We start from the raw sequence: 8,263 nt of genomic DNA on the forward strand, positions 1-8,263 counted from the left end.
TGTCCAACTTATAGCCCTGGAAATTTTTGTTTTGTTCCATTATGGCAGAAAAACGTCCAAGTGTTAGGAACACCCAGATCTCGCCATTAACATGCCCCCTTGTGATTTGAATGCACTTCTGATGGACTTCATAGAAAAACATCCAAAAATTGGTTTTGAAAATACCAATTTGGACGTTTTTGTGAGAAAATATCCAAATGCGCAAATTTATGCCACTTTTTGGACATTTTTCCCCTTTGAAAATGAGCCCCGTGGAGGGGCATAATCGAACGCGAACGCCTATCTCCATGGGCGTCTATGTCCGAAAACGAGTATGTGAAGAGGCCATATTTTCGAAAAAATGGACGTTTTTCAGCTGGGCATTTGGTTTTTTTTTAGCAATAATGGAAACTAAAAACGCCCAGCTCAAAAACGTCCTAATCCGAGCCATTTGGTTGTGGGAGGGGCCAGGATTCGTAGTACACTCGCCCCCCTGACATGCCAGGACACCAACTGGGCACCCTAGAGGTCAGTGCGGTGGCCTTCAGACAACGCTCCCACATGCATAGCTCCCTTACCACGGGTGCTGAGCACCCAACTCCCTCCCCCAAAACCCACTACCCACAAATGTACAACACTACCATAGCTCTTAGGGGTGAAGGGGGCACCTACATGTGGGTACAGTGAGTTTTGGAGACCTCCCATTTACCACCACAAGTGTTACAGGTAGGGGGGGATGGGCCTGGGTCCACCTGGCTGAAGTGCTCCAGGGACCTGCATACACACAGGCCTCTAGGACTTGTTGCTGCTATATAACATTGGCACACCAGTTGACACCTGAAGACTAATCTCTCCGAAAACGTCCTTTATTGGAATAAGCACACTTACTCACAGTTAACTGCAGATCAGAGGTTGTGCCCCACTGGCATCGAGTCTCCCTGATACTGAGATGAGCAGTAGGTCAGAGCTGGCAGAATGGTGTGCAATGCCCTCTTTCAGCCACATTCAAGGTAAGAACTAAATTCTGTAACGTGGCTAACATGTGAAAGGGATCTAAAACTGGCTACAAAAACTACCTCATGGACTACCGGAAACAAAACAGGGCACACTCTGACCCAGTAAGCAGGGGGAAAAGCACCATGGGAGTAGAGCGTACCAACTACCAACATCGTGAGCATTGAACACAAGCTAGTGGAATCACGGAGCCCAATACCCTACACCCACCACAATGCATTGCTGAGGTGACTCTGCAGTGCGCATAACAGAAAAGGTGTCACACTCACCCGAGAGCCACATCAGAACCAGGGAAAGGCTGTCAGAGGATAGAACACATTCTGCTGTCATGGAGGTGGGTACGGCATTTGAGGCTGGCATAGAGGCTGGAAAAAAAGTTTTTAAAGTGTTTTTTTTTTGTGGGAGGGGGTTAGTGACCACTGGGGGAGTCCGGGGAGGTCATCCCCGATTCCCTCCAGTGGTCATCTGGTCAGTTGGGGCACTTTTTTGGGACTTGTTCGTGAAATAAAAGGGTCCACAAAAAGTGACCCAAAATCGCGGTAAAAACGGCTTTCTTTTTTCGATTATCAGCTAAAGATGCCCTCGGACGATAAGCACGCCCCAGTTCCGCCTTCACCACACCTCCGACACACTCCTGTCAACTTTACCCATTTCTGCGATGGATTGCAGTTGGAAACGCCCAAAATCGTCTTTCGATAATACCGATTTGGGCGCCCACGGGAGAAAGATGCCCATCTCCCGAATTGGGTCGCAATATAGGCGTTTTCTCTTTCGATTATAAGCAGGATAGTATTCTATAAGATGTGTGTGTTGATGACTGACATGCTGTCATCCCACCCATGCTCCTCCTCCATGCTCCTCCCCCATGCTCCCCTCTTACCAATTGTATGCTATGCTATTACGCACGAGCTTACAATACAGCACTGAAGTTGAGGGTGAGCATCAGTGGTGCCTATTCTCTATTTATGTGCAAAAAGCACATACAAATGCAGGACTGGAATTCCCTGATGTAATAGGGGAGTGGGTGTAGCTTTGTCTGATTGGGTGGGGATCAGCTGATTATAAGATATTTAAATACGTGATGCGTGCTGCCATTCTAAAATTGATAGTTGAATGGTATGCCAAGTTTGGTGAGTGCTGTCTAGAAATAATTAATTATACTGTTTCTCATTTCTCCCTACACTCCCCCCCCCCCCCCCATCAACTCCTCTCTCTGAACAAATCTCTCTTGTCGTCCCCCTTCTCCTCCACCGCTAACTCCAGATCTCGTTCCCTTTATCTTGCGTCACCTTATGCCTGGAACCGTCTTCCTGAACCCATACGTCTAGCTCCATCTCTACCTGTTTTTAAATCTATGTTGAAAGCTCACCTTTTCACTACTGCCTTTGGCCCCTAACCGATACTCATTTGCCCTCCTCCTTCCCTGTTCCTCTTTACCCTGTAATTCCCTTGCCCGTAATGTCTTGTCTGTCTGTTTTACTTAGATTGTAAGCTCTTTGAGCAGGGACTGTCTCTGTATGTCAAGTGTTCAGCGCTGCGTGCGGCTGGTAGCGCTATATAAATGTTATTATTAGTAGTAGTAGTAGTACTGTTCTCTTTTGAATTTTTATTAATGGTTTCTATTACATATTTTTCAGAGGACCAACCCCTGACGCAGCTGATGCGAAATATGCCATAGGTCGGTAGATGTTTCCTCATATGATTAAGATAAGTCCTTGGTTTTAAGGCTTCTTATGATAAAATGCAAAAATGTATAAAACGTTTTCAAAAATTATATAAAGTTTTCTAATACTAAAAAATAAAATTAAAAGTAATAAAAGTCTATACAAACCAATGAGAAGGCAAGGTGAGTCAAGGGCATTGTGCCCTTCTGAAACAAGTCGCCACTGAGGTCTGTAACCATGATTCATTACCAAGAAAGTTACCTTGTCTATGCAGCGTGAATGTTTTGAGATGTTGGGTTATTATGTACTGTTGATATTCATAACCTCCGTGCATTGAATTTTGCAAAAGCTGGCTTATTAATTAAACTGCATGTGTTTAATTAATAATTAATAATTAATAATTAATAATTAATAATTAATAATTAATAATTAATAATTAATACCACTCAAAAAGTGGTAGTCAGTATGCAGCACACAAAGCTGCATAGAAAAGATTTCAGTGATTGCATTGTGTGTTATAAGGCAAAGGACTAAGGACAGAGTTCAAAAATGACTGTCTTACATTTGAATTTTTTAAAACATTACTATTAACAAATGATGTTTCAATTACCATATCAGGTGACAATGCCAGAAACAGCATTTGTTTTACATCTGGATCCTTCTGTATTCATATTTTTTCATTTATCAATCTAATATTGGTGACCTGGATTCTAGTGCCATTGTAGGCGTGAGATTCCTGCAGTGAATCACAGTGCAACTTTGACTTACTTTTAAATGTGGATCATCAGGTAACTATGCCTTTTATACTGGTTTCTATTTATACAAGAAATGATTTTTTTTCTCCTTTCAGAAACTACAGGAAGCCAAAGCTTGGAAATGATGTTTCATTTCCATATTATAAAACTAAACTGATTTGTCAGCTTGACTCTGGGCAAGTCACTTAACCCTCCATTGCCCCTGGTACAAAATAAGTACCTGAATATATGTAAACTGCTTTAAATGTAGTTGCAAAAACTTCAGAAAGGCGGTATATCAAGTCCCATTTCCCTTTCCCCTTTCCTCACTTTTTTTTGCTCTGTTCTGAAATTTGAGACGGGCAGGGCTTTGAAATGACACGGCTGCTGGGACGGAGGTAAATAAAAGATTTAAACCCCCAAGGGTGGCACGGTATGGTGGCGCAGCACCGCAGCGGCACCCTTGAAGGCAGGTGCCCCCCTGCGGTGCTTACCCCGCTTACCGGGTTTGACCGGCCCTGCTAAAGGTGTTCAAAGCATTTTTCCTATGGTCACAAAGGAGACAATATTCAAATAGCCTACGAAGATGCAAAGTATTGTTTTGAAAAAGGGCAAGGACATAGTATGCATCTAGAAGAGTCTTCATACTATGTACCTTCTATTTGTTTGGATGGAAGTGGGACAGACAAAACAGGAGACAGATTTGTGTGTGTGGTCCAGTTTTTGCCACGTGCTGGAAAAAGGGCCTTTTTTTAAGGGGCCCAAGAACGGCAAAATAGCAAAATAAAAACTAGTACATGTCCATTTTCAGCCTGAGACCTTACTAACACCCATTGACTTAGCGATAAGGTCTCACACGCTACCCGGGTGGTAGGCATGCAGCTCGCTCCCACTGCTGTTTACTACCGGGTATGTGCCACACAGTAGAAACTAGAAAATATTTTCTACTGTGTGTTTTCGGCACGTGCCAAATTGAGAATTACCGCCCAGGGCATGCGGTAGCTGGGCAGTAATGCTGATTTGGTGCATGCTGGATTCACATCAGCTTTTGCACGCCTTCGTGAAAGGGCCCCACAGCATGCATAATAATCATGAGAAGGGTAATTTTCACAAGGGACCTACATGTTTAACCAGAGTTCAGCTCCTACATACTTGGATTTGAAAACCTGCCAAGCAGAGTTTACAAAGTAGGTATTGCCAGGGTGTGTTTGGTACATAGAAGAAAACTATCTGCTCCAATCTGAATTTTATTTTCTAGTGTTATAGGCCCCTGATGGAGCCCCTTAGGGTGAAACTTGGCTAAGTCAGGGGCTGCTTACCCCTTTCGCTGCTGTTGTCAATAACTTGTTTGGACTACCTGTCCTCTGTTTCACCGGTCTTTTGATGCTGAGCACTGGCATTAAATATCCATTAATACACATATAGGGGATACTCAAAGATAAACTGGAGCAAATATCACATTAGCACTTATACATAAATATGCTCCAGAGCACCATTACTACAATATGAAAATGTTTATTCCAATTGCTATTTAAATATCACTCCTAGCTCACTCATATCATTTGCCCATCTCACTCAAAATGTTTTATATTTAAATAGCAATTGGAATAAACATTTTCATACTGTAATAATGGTGCTCTGGAGCATATTTATGTGTAAGTATTAAATATCCACGTCAACCATTGATCCTGAAGTTATGCATGTTCTGGATGCTATTTACTGCTGGCATGCACATACCTAAGCCTTTTGTGCAGTCCTATCTGCCACTTAGTATGTGTGCACTGGAACTGAATATGGCTGGTGCTTGCATAGCTGCTGACTTTTCTGTGACTTGGCCCATGGACTACCCTGTCACTGCCCTCACAGGGCTTCAACTGTCAGAGGGGATGTTCCACAGCACTGTGCATTTAAGTGTTGCTGAATGTCTGGAGATGATCCACTGAGTGAGATTTAAGCAGGCAGGTGAAGACATTATCCTTGTGGTCACTGATCAGTTTGTTCAGTTAACATGGCCAGTAAAACCATTATTCACCCTGCTACAGGAAAGCCATACCATTTGAGACATTTTTCTAATTGCAGAACTGAGGAATAATTTATGCAGGGCTATGCTCCTGTGGCCTGATGTTTATTGGTAAAACTAAAATAACACTCAGTCCATGACTCATTGAACACCGCAGTGCAATAAAAAGAAAACATTTAGAGAAACCTTTGTTAGATTGCTCAATCCAGTGTAAGCATTCCTTTGAAGACTACAGATTATTTGTGCTTAATTAACCCAGGATTCGAAGGAGAGGGGGGAGATATGGATAACATCCTGTACAGAATAGAAGAAAGATTTATTTTTCAATTTAGATCTGGATTTTTAAGTGGTAGATTAGATGTAACTCTGGTTTTAGAACACCCCCCCCCCCCCCCCCCCCACACACACACACACACACTTCTTTTAAGCATATACTATAGCAAAAATCAAGCACCATCCTATTCTAGGAGAAGACAGAGAAATCTTGTAGGCCCATTCAGTGTGGCACCATGGCTTATTTGGTTAAAGCACCTGTCTAGTAAACAGGAGATCCTGGGTTCAAATCCCAGTGGTGCCTTAACTTTTGGAATAAAGGAGTAGCCTAATAGAGCAGCAGGCTTTGATCCTGGTGATCTGGCTTCAGTTCCCACTGTAGCTTCTTGTGACTTTGGGCAAGTCACTTAGGGGTCCTTTTACTAAGCTGCAGCAAAAGGAGGACTTTGATGTGCGCTGAGGCCCCCTTTTACTGCAGTGGGTAATTATAATACATTTATTTATTCTATCTCTGGAGCTCCACATGTGTTTGGTTAACCTACATCCCTTCCCTACTTCTTTGGATAGTACATTCTCCATAGGGTTCCTTCCTTGTTTATCAAATGCGCTAATAGCAACATTATCATGTGGCTATTAATTTAGAATATGGAAAATCGGTCTTAGCATGTGGGAAGGACCCATGTAAGGACACGCTAAGGCCACTTGCTACCACAGCTTTGTAAAAGGACCTCTAAATGAGTTCCTTTTGTTTCAATATTACTATAGTGATTTTGACTAACTTTAACCCAGAAATTTTCTTATGAGTTATAACTTGATGTCATATATCACATTTTTAACAGTTGCTTTTTATTCACTATCTACTATAATAAAACTCACCCTCAACGTTCTGAGGACACTGACGTCAGTGAAGCCAAGCCCTGACTTCCTTCAAAAAGGTTCGAAGGTTCATGATGGTGAAGCCACCAAAATCGCTCCAGGCCCCGCCCTCGAGGGCAGAGCAATGGCAGAACAACGAAGGGGTTGGCAGGGAGGGAGGCAGGGAGGCGGGGGGGGGGGGGTTGGTGGGAAATCGCTCCGGGCCCCGCCCTCGCATCAAACGTCATGATGTTGGGGGCGGAGCTATGGCAGAACAACGAAGGGGTTGGCCAGGGAGGGGGGGTGTTCGCGACGAAAACCTTGCTAGTGCCTGTTTCATTTGCTCTGAAATAGGCCTCTTTTACTAGTTTATCTATAAATAGAAAGAATGTCAGTCCCCAGTAGCACAAACCTTATCACTAAAGAGAAGAATACAGCAAAAAATGGCACAAATCCTAACCTTAACTGTGGGAAAGGAGAAATACTTGCATCCCCTGTACCACATCTTGCAGGGACACGACCACGTGGACCTAAGCCACTTGGACTTCCACCTGGTTATCCAAAACCTAAGGCCTATCCACATGGCAACCAAAAGCAAAGGAAAAACACCCTATGTGAAAAACACCTGAAGTGTGTGGGGGAGGGGGGACCAAAAGCACTTTGTGGTTTTATACCATTTATGCAAAAGCTGTTTGACATCTCTCCAGTAGGATATTACTGTCTCCACTGGATTTGGCATTTTATTTCATCACTTTTTTTATTCCAGATACATCCTGACAGAACATTTGTGACCTCTGAAGTAGACAGTTTCCTGCCAAAAGAAGGTCCCATGTCAAGTCTTTTTATTGGTCCTTTGTCCAAAAAAGTATATCTTTTCACATTCGACTGCTGGAAGTTTTTTTTTGTTCCTCTTACTACAACTTCAGGCTTATCCACAAGGACCACATCCTGGAATGGGCAGGGGCAACTGCATCATATTATATAGTTTATGCTTTTAAATCAATTCAGTGTACATTTTTCATTATAATAAAACACATATAAATAATACAAGTCTGGTTCTGTTAGACTAAATATTTCTGTCTTTACAGTTACTTCTATGTGTGTGCCTGTTAGTCAAGGTAACCCATGCAGCAGTTGGTATCCTCCACATCACCCTTCAAGTTGAGGAAAAGTGTGATTGACTAGTTAGTCTTTAGTTTCTGTAAAAGAGGAGCTTCAAATACCCATATTCGCCTTTATCAATTACTCCTACCCCACCTCTATGACTTTCACCCAAGTCTGAAGGTGCATTTTATAGGAGGGATATGCATTTGGTAGCGTAGACTTGGGGCCCTTTTACTAAAGCTTAGTATGTGCTAATGGAACTAGCATGTACTAAATGCTAAGAAGCCCATTTTATTCCTATTGGCTTCTTGGCGTTTAGCACGCACTGAGGACCACTTTTACAAAGGCGTGCTAGCGTATTTAACACACGCTAAAAATAAGAGTGCGCTAAATGCTAGAGATGCCCATAAATTCTTATGGGCGTCTCTAGAGTTTAACATGCGCTAAAAATGCTAGCGTGGCTTTGTAAAAGACCCTCTAACATAATTAGCACACGCTAAGCTTTAGTAAAAGGGCCCCTTGGTTTGTTAATGCATCATAAAAAAAAAACTTACAGGACCTTTTACTACAACATGTTAAAATCTGGGCTTAACACATTTTAACGTGGGATTTTCCTGTGT

General features: G+C 42.6%; 1 non-coding gene across 1 annotated transcript; it reads left to right on the forward strand.

The window, feature by feature from the left end:
* Nucleotides 1-5,914: 5,914 nt before the first annotated feature.
* On the forward strand, nt 5,915-5,988 carry TRNAT-AGU. Its single transcript has one exon. It is a non-coding gene; the product is annotated as a tRNA-Thr (tRNA).
* Nucleotides 5,989-8,263: the final 2,275 nt, after the last annotated feature.

The sequence above is a fragment of the Microcaecilia unicolor genome, chromosome 2 (genome assembly GCF_901765095.1).
Source record: "Microcaecilia unicolor chromosome 2, aMicUni1.1, whole genome shotgun sequence".
Classification (NCBI taxonomy): Eukaryota; Metazoa; Chordata; class Amphibia; order Gymnophiona; family Siphonopidae; genus Microcaecilia; species Microcaecilia unicolor.